Here is an 18,051-nt window from a genome sequence, read left to right as displayed (position 1 = left end):
CTGAAGATATAAAAAAATTGAGAGGCGTAACATTTTTGAATACAGATTATAAAATAATTTAAAAAAAATTCTGAATAACAGAATATAGAGATTTCTACAGAAACTTGCATCGCCTAATCAAACATGCGTAGTAAAAGGAAGAAATATAATAGATACCATAACACATCTGAGATGTATATTATCGATTATTATCAATTGACCAACAGACCATACATATTACTAAGTCTAGACATCGAAAGAACTTTTGACACAGTGAGCCATGATACATCTTTGAAGTAATAAAAGACAGGATTTGGAGGAAACTTCACGAATTGGTTAAAAAAAATTTCATGAAAATGCAGAAAGTCGTGTAATCATAAATAAAAAAAACTCTCCGCACCTATCCAAAGGAACTTACGCTGTTTCGTACGACAAGGTGACCCTCTCTCTCTCTCTCTGTGGCCCTCTTTGTATTAGCACTTGAACTATTAATTAGAGCAAATAGACAAATTCAGGAAACAAATATTCATGGAGAAAGTGAAGCAAAATTGCTAACTTATACCGATGATATAACACTCACTCTAGAAAGTGAAAAATCCATGGAGGAAACAATGAGAATATTGGACTCCTTTGCAAATGCCTCAGCGCTTAGGGTGAACGTGACGAAATCTTGCCTGTTTGGTGGCCGGCGATTGGAAAAAGGAACCTAAAATGCCGGTGGATATGTTGAGAAAAAACTGCTTGCCAGTATTAGGAATAAAAATTGGGTGCCCAGACAACGTGTAGATCAATGAAAAGAGTTTTATGAAGCCATATTTTAAAAAAATATAATAAAAAAATAAAAAAATTAGTAATATGCGAAATAGACACCTTTCTGTGAGATGCAAAGCTGGATTTGCAATATGTACTTAGCCTCTCGACTATGGTACAAAATACATAATATTCCATAATACGGACAATGGTCTGATAAAATTCGTAGGCTCTTTGCGGCATACATATGAGGTTCGTAATATGAACCAATGCGCCGTACAACGCTCTACCACGAAATAGAAGCTGGAAGTCTCGATCTAGTTAATATATACCTAAACATATTGATAATCAGAGCCATAACTGCACTAAAAGCACATAATAAATCATACACGGAATACCAATTGCTTTTCTACAAAAGTGCCTTCTTGACAAAGTCATCAGCTCTCTTCGATCAAAAAAAAAAAAAAAAAGACCATTAAGAATGTTCACTGAAGGAAGAAAATTACAGCATTGAGCAGTTACTACTTACCAAATCAAGAGCAATATATGCAAAAGTTATCTAGAACCATTTTCCCAATCCTCAGCATCGAGACCAAAAAAGAGTAGAGATCAAACTAAGTTCAGTTTTAAACAACGTATTTCATCTCCCAATAAGACCGTTCTATAAAACTTTTTTTTTTTTTTTTTCAAAGTTCATCATGCATGTTTACCAACCAAACTGTGAGTTGACAAAAGGAATACCGTTGGATGGCCTTGCAACTTGTGAATTCCGTAAACAGCCAGAAACACTTTACCACATGATGATTTATTGTAAAAAAAGCTGAAGAAATCTGGGGTCTTGTGAAACAATGGATGTTACGAAATCAAATAATAAATGAAAATCTAATATTTTGGCTAAACGAGAAAAAGTTAGGCAGAGTTATGCCGAAGTCATTTCATATATACAGTAAGTAGCCAAAAGGTGTCGCATCTTATTATTAAAATACTTGGATTACAGATAGTCGTTTGAAGTTTTTCCACTTGATTAAAGATATAAATTAAAGATACCAAGAATTATATAATTGGTTTAATCCTTTATCCGAGTGTAAGCAAACAAAGTTTGCGCCTTAAATGCTTTGCATTATGGGTAAGGCAACTCGCTTATAGCAGTCATTAGCTTCTATATGCGAGTTGCTCCAGTCCTGAAAATACTTCAAGCGCAAACTTTGTTTGCTTACACTTGGATAAAGGATTAAACCAAGTATATAATTTCTTGGTATCTTTAATTTATAGTATAACCAATTGGAAAAACTTCCAACAACTGCAATTACATGGGACAAATAGAATAATATGCAGAGCAATACATAGTCTATATTTAAGTTGTAATCAGCAGTTAGAACTGAAGGAAATGCAGAAGGATGATTTGATGTGTAATCAGGCATAAGACAAGAATGCATACTACTACTTCTCTTATTCATCATCTATATGAATCACATTTTGAAAGAGAGTGATAATAAACATGATTGCATTATGAATCAAGGTGTTATTAAATCTGTTACTAGAATCAGAAATATCAAACTTAGCTCTCTGCTTTATGCAGATGATGTACTCCTAAACAAATCTAGTGCAAGTCTCCAAAATTTATTAACTAACTTGTATAACAGAAATGAAACATTTCATGTTAAAATGATCAAAAGTATGAAAATAGGCATGAATATAGAAAACTTCAGCAGCTTTCTCAATGGAGAACCTATGGAAGCAAAATATTTCAGATAGATAACAATGAATATTGCGTGTTTCATCGGGAAAAGAAGGGCATTCTAGAATGCCTTTCTTTTCCCGATGAAACAAGGGCATTCTAGAAATGAGTAAGTGCTACTAGTGATTGAAGAGGGCTTATATCTACCCATGGAGATGCAATAATGAAGAAAAATAGTGGTAGTGGTTTTAAATTTGTATGCAGTGAAGTCAGGGCCGACTGGAAGTTTTGCGAGACATTGGGAAAAATTTATTAGTGGGGTCCCCTCATATTTGCCGGCACCTTTTATCATTTCCGGTACTGGCAATGATAAAAGGACAAAGAATCAATATAAATTTAATTAAAATATTTTCCATATCATGCATCTGTGAAACATCAAAAATTCTATTATCAAATTTTCTTAGAAATTTGAAAGTGCGAGGCACTCGGTCTGAGGCCCGAAAAACCGACGTCTGAGTCGGCCTGAGTGAAGTGGAGGCGATCTGAATAAAATATTTAGTTGGATGTTGCTATAATATTGTTATTATTATGTGATACCTCCAGGGAGTCCAAGGACTTATCGTAGGAGGACACTATATCCATGGGCGTCTGCAGAGGGGGAAAATGGGAACCTGTTATTTCCCCATGCGATCGAATAAAAAAATTCAAAATTTTCACATATTATAATCGTAAATGTGATCGAGATATGTAACCTTACACACTCGACCTGGGACACTTTGTCTGTCTTAAAATATTATTACGTGTTGGCCAGTTTCGGCTAAGAAACTTTCAAAAACTAGATGAACTTCGAAATATCATAGTATCAGTTTCTTTCAAAGAATTTTCAACTCATTTTCAATAAATTAGAAGAAATGTCTATGAACTGGACAAGATCAACCCATCAAGAAGCGCATCGCTTAGTAACATCATGTAGTACTTCCATCCCTCGATGAGTCTTTGGACTCCCTGGAGGTGTTACATAATAATAATAATGTTTATTATTTGTTTAAATATATTATCAAAATATTCTGCTATTTTCGAACGAATAACCCAAACATTACAGCCGCTCACCAACATATTGAGGACTTACTTAAATTACAGCCGCTCACCAACATATTGAGAACTTACTTAAAATATTTGCATTTCATAGGGAAAAATCTGAAGAAACATTCGAAGAAATTTCTAAACTTTCACTAAATATGGCGGGAAAATGAATAATAAAAATATAAATATCTAGACGATGTTCCATTCAGAAATATAGATGCAATTATCCTGGAATCACACCTGAAGAGTTATCGGCAATCAATATTTATCCCATACGTAGATTCTTTAATTTCATCCTTAAAATCAAGATTTTTCCTCGAATAACGAAATGGCATTTTCAGTATTTCAGTTTCATCCTAAGAATATTCTAAAAATAGATAAAATAAAGTCCAAAACAACATCAAAAGAGTAAGCGAAAAATACAATTTACAATATCTAAAAACAGAAGCAACAACGTGGTATGAAAAATGGGCAAATTTTCCCTCCCCTGAAATTCTCCAAAATTTACCAGAAGTTTTGGAATATTGCAATTATTTATTATTATTATTGGGTTGGCAAATAAGTTTGTTCGGTTTATGTGTTAGTACAAGTTTACGCCGCTTCGCCTTCACCATTGTTGCGGTGCCGCGCAACGCTATTGTGCAGTTGAAAGGCAACATTTCACACAACCTTTCTGAGAATTTTCGTTCCGCCTACTTCAGTTGCGTGCGTGTGTGACATATTTTTAGAAATGGAAGGAAATAACGTACATTACCAGCATATTTTGCTTTTTTATTTCAAAAAAGGCAAACGAGCTGCAGAGGCCCATAAAAATATGCAGCGTATATGGGGATGGTGCCTTAACAGAACGCATATGCCAAAAGTGGTTGCCAAATTTCGTTCTGGAGATTTCAACATCAGTGATGCGCCAGTCGTCTGACCGAGGTTGATTCGAGTGTTGTGAAGGATATCGTCGACAAAAATCCGTCACACACAGTGCGGGAAATTGCTGCAGTACTGAACATATCCCATACAAGCTTTGAAAATCATTTCCATAAGCTGGTATATGTTTCAAAACTCAATGTTTGTGTGCCACATGAATTGACTGAGGCCAATATGACCGCTCGCATATCCATCTGTAATTCGTTGCGACGTCACCAAGAAAACGACCCATTTTTGATGTGGAAGAATACGGGAGATGAAAAATGGGTCATGTACGATAATGTGGTACGTAAAAGATCATGGGGGCACAAGAGTGAACCGCCGCAAACAACTTCAAAAGTGGGATTGCACCCAAAGAAGATCATGCTCTGTATGGTGGGACAGTGGCGCACCTAGGATTTAATCTTAATCTTAGGTGTGTGTGTGGGGGGGAGTTGAACGGATAAAAATATTTTTATCCGTTCAACTAAAATTCGTTACATTTTATTCATTAAATAAAATTCATTAGGTGATTATAAAAATTTATTTAAAGAATAAAATCCAGTTTTCTTTTCTTTTTAGAAAGCTCTTGAATTATTTCAGTCGTGGTTACATTAATCTCTCTGTGTATATACAGCAAAGCCAGTCCGTTCAATCGTGATTGTGTCATGGTAGATCTTAAATAGGTTTTTAAAAGGCGTAAGTTAGAAAATGACCTTTTACTGATGCATGTTGTTACCGGAAGCATTGCAAATATTTTTAATGAGTTATAGATGTTAGGATATATCATTTTGTCACACTTGGAAACTGCATCAACGCCATTTTTGCATGGAGCTATTGTAAATGGTTTGTCAAATTTCTTATACCACAACTTGAATTCGGCGTTCAAAATTGCTGGATTTGTATAAGGCAAATCACCGGCATAAAATTCACACAACTGACAAAAATCTTCCATTGCACTTGCTGTTCGAGCATCTTTTCCATTTGGTAGAGTGAAACGATCCTGAAGTTGAGTCAATATTTGATCAATAAATGGAATGAAAATAGTTCTCCTGAAATACTCTTCTACAGAATCGGCTGGAATGCATGCCTCATCGTAAATATCTTTAAATGAAGACTCTGGCATTTTACGAATGGTATTTAATTGAGCCACAACATCATCAACAAAATTTAGGGAAATTAAGAGGTCACTGTCAGATTTTTTCTTTATTTTAGACAATGGTAAGGTGTACAAATATTTTTTGCAAGCTAAATAAAGATATTATAAAACCAAATTCACACAATAAATTATTCAGATGTTTTGCATTAGAGGACAAGTCTCTGTCTTCCCAAGAAATGATTGTTTCAAGACTATGAATCACTGCATCATATAATTCCACCATGGTCATGATGGCTTCATGGCGTTCCACCCACCTAGCGGGCAAACTTGGCGTAGTTTCTGTCTCTTAGTATCCGGTGTATATTTATCAATGTTGTCAACAAGGACGTCCTGTCTCTTAGTGGTATTGAAGAAATTGTGTACCTTTTAAATTATGCCAATGCAATTTCTTATGTCACAGATAGCATTTCCAATTGCCAAATTCAAACTATGTGATGCACAATAAACATATAAAGCTTGTCGATGTATAGCTGATATGTGAGATTGAACACCTCCGCTCATTGATGCGGCACCGTCATAACCTTGCCCACATAAATATGTCAAATCGATGCCATAATTATTTAAGCTTTCTAATATTTTGTCGGATAAGTTTTTTCCTGTAGTACTTGTTACGGGAAACAAATTGTAAAAATTGTTCACAAACTTTGTTGTTATTTTCTTCGTCTAGACACCTGGTACACAAGGAAAGATGTTCAGTGGCAGAAACGTCACAAGTTTCATTGGCAAGAATTGAAAAACATTTCACCGAATTAATTTTTTCGACCAAACGGTTCAAAATTATTTCATTACATGCATTTATAATATGATTTTGTATGTTCCAGCTAATGTAGGTAGCGTTTTTGGCAGAATGTTTAAAATGTTCAGCCAAGTTTTTGTCGCCCGTATTTTCTTAACAAAGCTTTTAAAATTGCCTTCATTGGCTCCTGTTCAAATGAAAATTCTCCATAATCACGATGTTCTCTCAAGGGTTTATTTTGCCGACCACATAAAATTACTGTTTTTATAATCAGCTCTAATCGTTTCCGATTAACTGCAGCTTGTGATGCACTATCTACATCAATTTGTCGATCGATTGGAATACATTTTCCATCTCGAATATTGTTTAGCCTTCCGTAAGTCATAACAGCCGTTATATGATATTTTGATTTTTGATGCTTATTAAATTTTTCAATGGCTTTCTTCCAATTATTATAACCTTGTGTAACTGAATACCCAGGTACTTCAGATTTAGATTTTCCAACATTAGCAGGTGCAAAAAACACACAATATTTACTGTACATACTATTTTCAACTTGAGAGTACACAAGCCATGTAAATTTTTCAAACCATGTGTATTGAAAACTTCGGTTGTGAATTGCAGTAGAGGTTGCAGGAAAATTAAAATTTGATTCTGGTTTCCACAACTTTTTCACAATATCTAAATTATCGTCAGAATTAAATGTTTGTTTCTTTCAAAAATGCGATATCGTAAGAATTATTAATAACTAAGGAAGTACTTTCTTCTGGATAATTCGATGGTTTTGTCAGACCTACGACTGGGGAAACCGAATCCAAATCGGTATTGACAATATTAACAGCACCAACATTGTTACTAACACTTGAATCATCCTTTTTTGCTTTTTTGGTTTTCACAACTTTTTCACAATATCTAAATTATCGTCAGAATTAAATGTTTGTTTCTTTCAAAAATGCGATATCGTAAGAATTATTAATAACTAAGGAAGTACTTTCTTCTGGATAATTCGATGGTTTTGTCAGACCTACGACTGGGGAAACCGAATCCAAATCGGTATTGACAATATTAACAGCACCAACATTGCTACTAACACTTGAATCATCCTTTTTTGCTTTTTTGGTTTTATTGAAATAGTTTATTCTGCGTACGTTTTTCAGCCATAATTTGAAACACAAAATCCGAAAAACAAAATAAAATCTTTTACAAATTTAACTTTAAACTTCAATGTTGTTGAAGAATTTACGTACGGTAAAGTTACGCTTCAGAGACGGAAAGAAGTTTCAAGTTCAAGACATGCTTTTCAACAAAATCAATGCAAAATAGCACAGAATACGAACATTTCGACCTATGACTGAGCATCTGCAATGATTCGCCAATACATGATACCCGTGATCTTCTCTGGCCTGGCTCGGACAGCTAGAGGACAGCATTTCTCACCCTTTCTAAGCCTAAGGACAAGTAAAATGCCTAAAAGAATTCTATAGACCACTAAGTTATGTATTTTTTTAAAAAACGTATGTAGGGATTACCAACATTTGGGAAAAATTGTGCTGTTTATAACACAATAAATCTAAAAGCATGTTTTGAATATACAGTATATGGAAACATAATTAACTTGGAAGTAAACGAGTAAAAGTGTATCATCATCGAACAAACTTTTAATTTTTATTAAACAAATAAATAATATGATATAATTATTTACTTTTAATGAGATGGATGAGCTTCTCGGCATTGCAGAGTTGCTGGATATTTGGCTCAATATTGGTCAACTTCGGTTGAAGATTGGCACACACACACACACACACACTAAGACGAATTCTGTTTTTTGTTTTTATTTGAAGGAGCAATGAAAATCCTTTCTTGCAAAGATAGATTGTAGAAAACTGCATGACGATTTTCGATACTTCAGATAATTCGGAAAATTCACTTCTCACTGAAGACGAGATCCAGAATTGAGCCAAACCACGATCACGGAATTGCATTTTAAGCCCACTGTCACTTGAAAGTTCAATTAGCTGTTCTTTTTTCAATAACGAAAGGTCGTTCTCATGACTGCAAGCCTGAAATGGATCGTGAACCCACAGAAATTTCTTATAAAAGTTATTTGGAAAATATGTTTCCAAATTCTGTTTCAGAGTTTTGAGGTGGACACAAATGCTTTCCCAGTGGTTAAATTCTAAACTAATAAGTTTCGGGGACCTATACAAAATAACCAATTATATTTACCTTTTGAATACTATCCGGGGAAGCTCCAAACCTCCCCCATCCCTTTCATCATGCGTTCGTAACAGGCTACTGTTGATATTGATTTATATACACATTCAAAACTGTAAACAATTGTTGAATAATAACACAATAATGTAGCATAATTACTGTAAAGGGAGAAAAGTCACAAAACAGAAAACTGTTCCTACAAAATAACTAATTATATTTACCTTTGAATGAGATCCACTGGTCAAGTGTCCAGCAAGTCAGCAAATCTTTCCTTTCGTTCAGTGTATTAATATTATCGCATTGCAACTGATGGGAATTCTGTGTTTCTGTGGATTTGTTACAGAATTCTTTCTCTTCAGAAACTACACACAAACTGTCATTACAAACTCGTTTTGCATTATCACTGTCATCTGAGCTATTTTTCCATTTAAAGAAGGTACCAAAGTACTTATCCATAATTAAAATACTGTACTTACTCAAATATAACTTGCCCTCACATATAGCTCGCACCCCTGATTTTACTTTTCGAAAAAATAAATTAAAAAGTTTTGCATATACCTCGCAAATGAAAAAAAGCTGAAATACGTTCAGAGCAGGGGATAGTAATTTGCTCCTGCAGTAAACAACACGCCCTTCCCAATTGCCACTATATTGCAGAGGCAAGAAAAACAAGTACTTTTATTATGTCAGTGAATAAGATACCAGCAGTCTGTGTAATATATTTCTCAACAAACAGTGCAATTAGAGACAACTATGATAATAACGACACTAATTAATGAATCACATGTCCTTTCATACAGAAACTATGCTATTTAGACTCAAGCAAAACCATATGTTGCACCGGCAAACACAGTATCTAACTAAAAACTATTGTTATTAATTAGTTGTGTGATAGTTCACCTGCCCCAAAGCAGCAGTAAAGTTCAACCGAAGGTATTAAAATTCGTAAACGTGTTAAAATTTAGAAATGTATATATAGTGAATGTTGTTATGGCAGTTTCACATATGCAATTCGGTTGAAGAGAGTTAGCATTTCAACTCAACTGGTAGCTTGCTTTTATCTTTCAGTCGCGCGATTTCCTAAAAATATATAAATACTGGGGTTAACTCACAACACACTTTGTCCAAGTATTACTTAGCACTTCTGAAGATATATTGAGCCTTGGTTGAAGGAGGAAACCCTTCAACAATAAAAATCAATAAACAACAAGCAATTGGTTGAAATGTGGTCATGTGGACAACACATGTTCACTTCAAATCTGACAAAACAGCAAGGGAAAGTGGAAGCAATAAAACCATATTGTTGTTCACTTAATCCCTCTTTTATTACTTGTCATTCTGCCATTACAAATTAAAATAGTGTATCCATTTTTAAGTATCCATTTTATTTCAATAATTTTTACTTATTCAATTTTAATTTGTTTTGTTTGGATAATTAAAATATATAGATTTATTTGGTTAATTTAAGTCTGCCTGTGGACACTTGTCCCATCGTCACGGACCACAGGTTGAAAAACACTGCTATAGGGAGCTCTCACCTTATGTGACTGCTAATTCATAAGTAGTATAGAAATAGAAGATATGACACAACATAAATAAAAAAATGAATTTTAATTAGGAAAAGTATTTTGGAAAAAGTTTTAGTGTATTTTAACTTTTTCCTTTGGGGGGGGGGGGGCTCCACTGTGGTAGGATTATAAAAGTGTTGTCCACTACAAGGTGTTACTGTCAGGCAGAACGATTGACTCAACTGTCTATTGCTCACAGTTAACGTGACTGGCCCATGCAATTAGCACAAAACGTCCTGAATTGACCAATCGGAAAGGAGTTGTCTTTCACCGCTACAATGCCAGATCCCACACATCGTTAACAACCCATAGTAAATTGTTACATCTTGGAGATGTTTTGCTGCATCTGCCGTATTCACTGGACCTGGCACCTTCTGATTACCACTTATTCCAATTGTTGAAGAATTCTCTGAACGGGAAAACCTTCACTAATGAGGAGGCTGCCAAAAGACACCTGGATCAGTAGTTTTTGGCCAGTAAACCTCAGGAGTTTTATAAACATAATGAAGTTGGTGGACAGATGGCAAGAGGTTATTGATAAAGAAGGTCAATACATATCTGACTAATATTATTATATATATTAAATTGTTTCATTCCACTTTGAAAAACCGAACGAACTTATTTGCCAACCCAATATTATATGGGTATCTCCATGGAGTCAGAAGACTCATTGCGGGAGACCCAAACTATAAAAAACAATATCTATCGTACCTCTTCACAGACGAAGCACTCACAACTGAGTCAGGCATTGCATTCCATTCATTCACCACTCTCCAAGCAAAAAAAATCTGAGCACTTTTCCTTAATTTCCAGGGACGACCTCTTGTTCTTTCATCGCTATTAAACAGCTGAAATATTTCCCTTCCATCAATTTTATAAAACTCTAAGTAATTGAAATGTTTCTATCATATCTCCTCTTCTCTCCCTATCAACCAACCTCTGTAATCCATATGTTCTCAATCTGTCAATGTAGGGAGCATTTTTTACACCACTCACCAACTTTGTCACCCTCCTCTGAGCCCTCTCTACCAATTCCTCATCTCCAAGGAATCCAGGCGACCAGACCTGAGCACAGTATTCCAAATGTGGAAGTATCAGCGCCTTATAAAGTGGAATAATAACCTCTTTATCTCTGGATGTTAATGTGTTCTTCAATAACCAAGTAACTTTATGTGCTATCTTGGACACCTTAGCAATGTGTCCTCTGAACTTCAACTCCCTATCCACTAATATCCCCAAGTCTCTAGCCTCATCAATCTCTTGGAGTACCATTCCATCAATGTGGTAACAGCTGGTAATCTTTTAACCCCAAAATGCATAACTTTGCACTTTTTTCACATCGAACTGACATTCATTACCCTTTGCCCATTTTGCCAGCTTATTTAAATCATCCTGCAAACTCTCAGCATTGTCTTGATTTCTTATTGCGCTTCCCAACTTTGCATCATCAGCAAGCAACTGAACATCTTCGTTCAAGTCATTTCCTATATCATTTATGTACAAATTAAACAACAATGGTCCAAGCACAGAGCCCTGAGGCACACCACTGGTCACCTGCTTCATCCTGGACTCTGCTCCTCCATACATTATTTTCTGGTATCTCTCCATAAGCCATTCTCTTATCCATAACACCAGTTACCATCCATCCCTGTTTGTTCTAATTTGCACAACAGCAATGGAGTATCCTGTCAAAAGCCTTTGCAAAATCCAGAAGTATCACTGTGTAGCCATTTCCCCCTGTCCAACTGAAATGTCACTCTATTATAAAAAGCTAATAAATTGCTAAGGCAGGACTGACCTTTAACAAAACCATGTTGACCCTTATAGAGTATCATATTCTGATCCACCCAATCCTGAATTCTGACCTTAATCAACTTTTCCAGTACTTTTGCCACCACTGCTGAGATGGTAATTGGGCTGTAATTTACAACTGCAATCTTGGTGCCTCCTTTATGCAAAGGAACTATTTTGCCTTCCTTCCACTCCCTAGGGACCATACATTTCCCTTCTATTAATTTGCCAATAACTACTGGTATGATATAAAGTGCCACTATCTCAGAAAGGCTTATCATGTTTATGTATGATTAGTGTGCACAGGAAGAAACTAGAAGAGGAAGCAGTAAAGAAGAAATTTTTTGAAAATATTATCAATAAGTTTCCAAGCGATAGAATTGTAAATTGTTGTAAATTTATGTACATTATGTATGTGTTTTTGTATTGATGCAATACTGTATTCTATAATCTACTTGTGATAAGAAAAAATAACTAAATAAAAATTTATTGATATAGTTATTTGTCTCCAAGCTTTGCCTCCCCCCCCCTGGAAAATTTTCTGATGGCTCCCATGGCTATATCCCTGGGAATGTGAAGAATGTATAGGCAAATTGCAAATAAAAAAGTGGGTAATCATCATCGTTGTCGTCCTGTAGCATCCTCTAGCAAGAGGGTTGCAGCAGATGAGCAGCTCTTCTCCATTTCTCTCTGTCTGTCTGTCACCTCCATCATTCTTAAACCAGTCCATTTCACAATGCCGTTGAACCACTTTCTAGTTGGTCTTCCATGTCTTATCTTCCCCTCAACTTTCCCTTGTAATATAGTTCTTGTCAGGTGTCCCGAAGAACCTCTCAGAAGATGTCCTGCAAATCTGGTCTTTCTTTGCATAATATTCTTGAGCAGTGTTCTTTTCATCCCAACTCTTCTTAAAACTTCTTGATTTGATATTCTCTCTGTATAGCTAATCTTTTCCATCTTTCTATAACACCACATTTCCAATGTATATTTTAATTATTTCCATATCTCTTTTCTGAGTGTCCATGACTCACTTCCATAACTTGCAATACTCCAAACTGTTGCTTTGACTATTCCAATTCTAACACCTATTTTAATATTCTTGTTTATTAAAATTCTCTTCATTTCCATAAATGCCGATTTTGCTTTGTCTATTCTGTTTCTAATGTCCAACTCTGCAATTCCTTTCTCTGAGATCCAGCTACCTAAATATTGAAATCTTTCCTCTACACATCTTATCTTTACATTATCTGCTATTTTTCTGCCCAATATCATTATCTTGGTCTTCTTTGTGTTAATCCTTAGTCTGTACTCTTTACAAGAGTTTTCAATTCTTTGAACAATGTGTTGTAATCATTTTCACTTTCTGCCATCACCACTACATCATTAGCATATCTTAAGTTATTAATGATTCTTCCATTTATTTTTATTCCTTCTTCTGCATCCTCAAGAGCCTCTCTAAGTATCTGTTCACTATAAAGGCTAAACAATAATGTGATGACTTTCATCCTTGTCTAACTCCTCTCTCCACTGGGAATTCTCCTGTTTCCTCTCCATTTACACATACTGACACTGTTTGTGATCAATACAATCTCTTTAAAATTTCCAAGTCATAAGAGTCAATATCAATATTTTCTAGGATGTCAAAAAGCCTTTTATGTTTCATTGTATCAAATGCCTTTTCAAAATCTTGAAATCCCAAAACAACTTTCTACCATGGTTTAGTGTTTTCTCCCCAATAATTCTTAGACAAGTTATAGCCTCTCTAGTTCCTCTGTTGGTTCAGAATTCAAACTGTTCCTCATTCATTTCTTTTTCTATTTATTCTTAATTCTCTCTAAAATTATTTGTGCCAAAATTTTTGCCGTGTGAGTTATAAGACTTATCGTTCTAAAATTGTTAGTCTAAAACTCCCGTCTTTTTTGGAATGGGGATAAAAATTGATCTTCTAAACTCCTCTGATAATTCTTGTCCCTCATAAATTCTGTTAATAATTTGCCTTAACACTTCCATATCTTTTTCACCTGTATTCCTTATAAGTTCTATCTGTATACCATCTATTCCAGGGGATTTTCCTTCTTTCATCTTTTGAATTGCTAGATTCAATTCCTTCCCAATGATGTACAGCCTCTGCCCACTATGTTCTTTCATTTGATTTTCTCCTCTTTCTCTGTCTTCATAAAGTTTACTTACATATTCTTCCCATCTTTGTAATATCTTCTCTTTTTCTATCAGAATTTCACCTCTTTCATTCTTGACTGCTCCAGTCCTTTGCATCTTTCTCCTTCCTGTCATCATATTGATGTTTTTATAAACATCTTTTATGTCATTTTTTTCTGCCTTTACAGTTGTATCTTTACTTATTTCATCTAACCACTCTTCCTTTTTCCTTCTTATCTCTCTTTGTATCTCCCTACTCAAATCTTTATACTGCCTTTTTTTCTCCTGTTAACTAACTTTCTTCTTTGTGATATTTTCCTCAAAATATTGTCCATCATCCATGGCTTCTTTCTTTTCTCTCTTTCCTCTTCTGTTTTGGCTAAATGTAATTCTGCAGCAGTAATTATGCTTTCCTTCAGAATCTTCCATTTTTTTCACTTACATCATCACTTTCTTTACATTTCTCTTGTCCATTTCTTCTTCTACTTTCTTTGCAAATTCATTCAGCATATTTGGTATCTTCAGCCGCTCCATGTTCCATGATTTGTTCCATTTCCCTGTAGTTACCTTTTCATGGGTGATTTTATCTCTGGTAATATAGATCGTAATGAAGATAGTTATCAGGAAGAAAGAAAATAAATATTATTATTGTTATTATTATTACGAGGTATCTCCATGGTGTCAGTAGACTCATCGCGGGAAACCCAAACTATCAAAACAATATCTATCATATCTCTTCTTGAATTCATTTACAAAAGAAGAACTCACACAACTGAGTAAGGCAATGCATTCCACTCATTCACCACCCTCCAGGCGAAAAACCTCGTTCTCACACCCTTGTTAATTAACCACACTTTTCCTTATTCCAGGGATGACCTCTTGTTCTTCCATCACTATCACACAGCTGAAACATTTCCCCTGTATCAATCTTATAAAAACCTTTTACTAATTTAAATATTTCTATCATATCCTCTCTTCTCTGCCTATCAACCAACCTCTGCAATCCACAAGCTCTCAATCTATCAATGTTGAGAGCATTTTTACATCACTCACCAACTTAGTCACTCTCCTCTGAACCCTCTCCACAACCTCCTCATCTCCAAGGAATCCAGGTGACCAGACCTGAGCACAGTAATCCAAATGTGGAAGTAGCACTTCATAAAGGGGAATAATAACTTCATTATCTCTGGATGTTAATGTGTTCTTCAATAACCAAGTAATCCTATGTGCAATCTTGGATACCTTAGCAATGTGTCCCCTGAACTTCATCTCCCTATCCACCAACATCCCTAAGTCCCTAGCCTCATCAGTCTCTTAGAGTACCATTCCATCAATGTAGTACACAGCTGGTAATCTTTTAATCCCAAAATGCATAACTTTGCACTTTTCCACATTGAACTGACATCCATTACCTTTTGCCCATTTTGCCAGCTCATTTAAATCATCCTGCAAACTCTCAACATCAGCTTGATTTTTTATTGCACTGCCCAACTTTGCATCATCAGCAAACAACTGAATATCTCCCTTTAAGCCATTTCCTATATCATTTATGTACAAATTAAACAACAATGGCCCAAGCACAGAGCCCTGAGGCACACCATTGGTCACTTGCCTCATCCTGGACTCTGCTCCTCCATACTCCACCTTCTGGTATCTCTCCCTGAGCCATTCTCCTATCCATGTCACCAGTTCAGTATCCATCTGCTCCAATTTGTGCAACAGTATTCCATGGGAGATCATGTCAAAAAGCCTTAGCAAAATCCACAAGTACTACTGTGTAGCCATTTCCTTTGTTCAACTCAGATGTCATTCTATTATAAAAGAAGTTAATAAATTGCTAAGGCAAGATCGACCTTTAACAAAGCCATGTTGGCCCCTATAGAATATCATTTCCTGATCCACCCATTCTTAAATTTTCTCTTTAACCAGCTTTACCAGTATTTTTACCACCATTCCTGAGATGGTGATTGGTCTGTAATTAACTACCACAGTTTTAGAGCCACCTTTATGCAAAAGAACTATTTTGCCTTCCTTTCACTTCCTAGGGACCATACCAGAGTTCAAACTTAAGTTAAATAACCAAGTAAGAGGCGTTGACAATTCCTTTGCACATTCACGCAACACCCGAGCTGATATTCCATCTAAACCTACAGTAGTGTTTGCATTTAAATTTTGCAATATACTAAGTACTTCTGATTTCTTAACTTGAATTCTCACATTAGTTATTGCTATAGGTACAGAGATATCCTCACTTGGGTGACAGACTTTTGAAAAGTGATCACTCAGTAACTCTACTATTATATCTGAATTTGTCACCTGAATACCATCAGCACCCACTAAAGTTATCCTTCCAAAGTCATTCTTCCTTTTACTTGCCACATAATGGAAGAACTCTTTGGGATTACCCTTGATCTCCTTGGCTAAGGTCTTCTCATAATCTTATTTAGCTTTTCTTACTATGCTGGTAACCTTCCTAGCTTGAGCCTTGTACTGCTCATTGCTGTACTGATCACCTTTCTCCTTGTAAATTCTCCATAACATTTTCTTTTTTTGCAGATCAAGCTTGATACTACTACTCATCCATCTAATGCCTACCTTATTTGTTTGTCTTCTTGACCATGGGGACACAATCTGATATTTCCTTTCTCAGATACCCACTGATTTTATCACATGCACTGCTAACATCTTTCCCCTGCAATATGTTCTGCCATGGGACAGCTGCAAGCTCACTCCAAAGCTTGTTATAATTGCCTAACCTGCAGTTCCATATGTATCCCTTCTTAAGAGAGAAATTCACAAATTTTGCAACCTCCAAAGTCAGTACCACATGATCACTCTCACCAATTGGAGGTAATGAGGACACCTTACTTATGCATATATCCTCTGAACCAATGACTAAGTCCAATACTCTCACACCATTTATCCCTTCAGTTATGTGCTGTTTCAAGTAATTATCTTGTAGATGTTCCATTTCCTTTTTGCCATATGATATTTGCTCCTTCCAGTTGATATCACCATAATTAAAATCTCCTGTAATAATCACTAACCCTACACTCGTTGCACTAATTTGCTGATGCATGAATTCAATATCATCCCCCCCCGACCTATAGTAACAACCAACTGTATATTTGGTTGCGTTGGTCACTATTTCACCCCAGACTGCCTCAAATGAACTATCATTCGCATGTCTATCATCTTGATATACTACTTTCTTATCATCAACAGTACTCTCCCCCCCCCCCCCATTCTATCTTCTCTATCCTCCCTGAAAATACAGAACCCATCACATTCAATTCCAGTGACCACATCTTCTGCTGACAGACAAGTTTCACTAATTCCTACAACTTTTCGTGAGATTGCACTGACCAATGCCAAAAATTCTGCCCTCTTATTTTGAATGCTTCTTGCATTAGTATACAAAAATTGCAGATTCCCTTTAGTTCTTGTACCAGCTTTAGAACTGATATACATGTCACTAATTTCAGTAGTCCCATGCCGATTTTTATCCACTCTATTCTGCAATTTATTCTACGAACAAGGATCAACAAATATACAATCAATGCTTAAGTTTCTCCCTCTTACACTCAACCTTTTCAATTTTAGTTTCCCTGCCTAATTACTTCAACTTGTTCAGATGCAACCCATCTCTTGCATACAGCTGTTCAATCACAATTCAGACATCAACAAATTCCAGACCGCTTTTTTTTGCACATTCTTGCAATCATATCATTCAATTATCATCGCTCATCTACTTAACTCATAATTGTTAAAACAAGGCAGCACACATACTATCCTTCCATTGACACTTTTCTTCTTCATGATATCTAACAATGTTCTTAGATATTTTGCTACCCGATTTATACTACCACTCAGGTCATTTGTACCCACCATAACTATCATCTTTTCTGCATCATGCCCTCTCTTTATTGCTAAAGCCACTCTCTCTCTCTCTCTCTCTCTCTATTGTTCCACTAGCCAAGCACTCTTCAGGCATACTGCTCTCCATACCCTTAATCATAGAATCACCATATATTTT

General features: G+C 35.6%; 1 protein-coding gene across 6 annotated transcripts in view; it reads left to right on the top strand.

The window, feature by feature from the left end:
* Positions 1-18,051, top strand: part of LOC150109923 (6-phosphofructo-2-kinase/fructose-2,6-bisphosphatase 1-like) — a 463,954-nt gene that overhangs the window by 105,990 nt on the left and 339,913 nt on the right. The window contains exon 1 of one of the 6 annotated variants that reach the window (XM_090397311.1): positions 4,983-5,089. The exons of the other annotated variants lie outside the window; for them this stretch is intronic. The gene's annotated coding sequence lies outside the window, so the exon portion shown is untranslated. Of the gene's footprint in view, positions 1-4,982; positions 5,090-18,051 lie in introns of those variants that run through there. 6 annotated transcript variants of the gene reach the window in all.

The sequence above is a fragment of the Typopeltis vanoorti genome, chromosome 1 (assembly GCF_054136105.1).
Source record: "Typopeltis vanoorti isolate ZY-2024b chromosome 1, IOZ_Tvanoo_1.0, whole genome shotgun sequence".
NCBI classification, from domain to species: domain Eukaryota; kingdom Metazoa; phylum Arthropoda; class Arachnida; order Uropygi; family Thelyphonidae; genus Typopeltis; species Typopeltis vanoorti.
The sequence above is the reverse complement of the archived record's forward strand: the minus strand, read 5'-3'. Positions and strand labels throughout refer to the sequence as shown.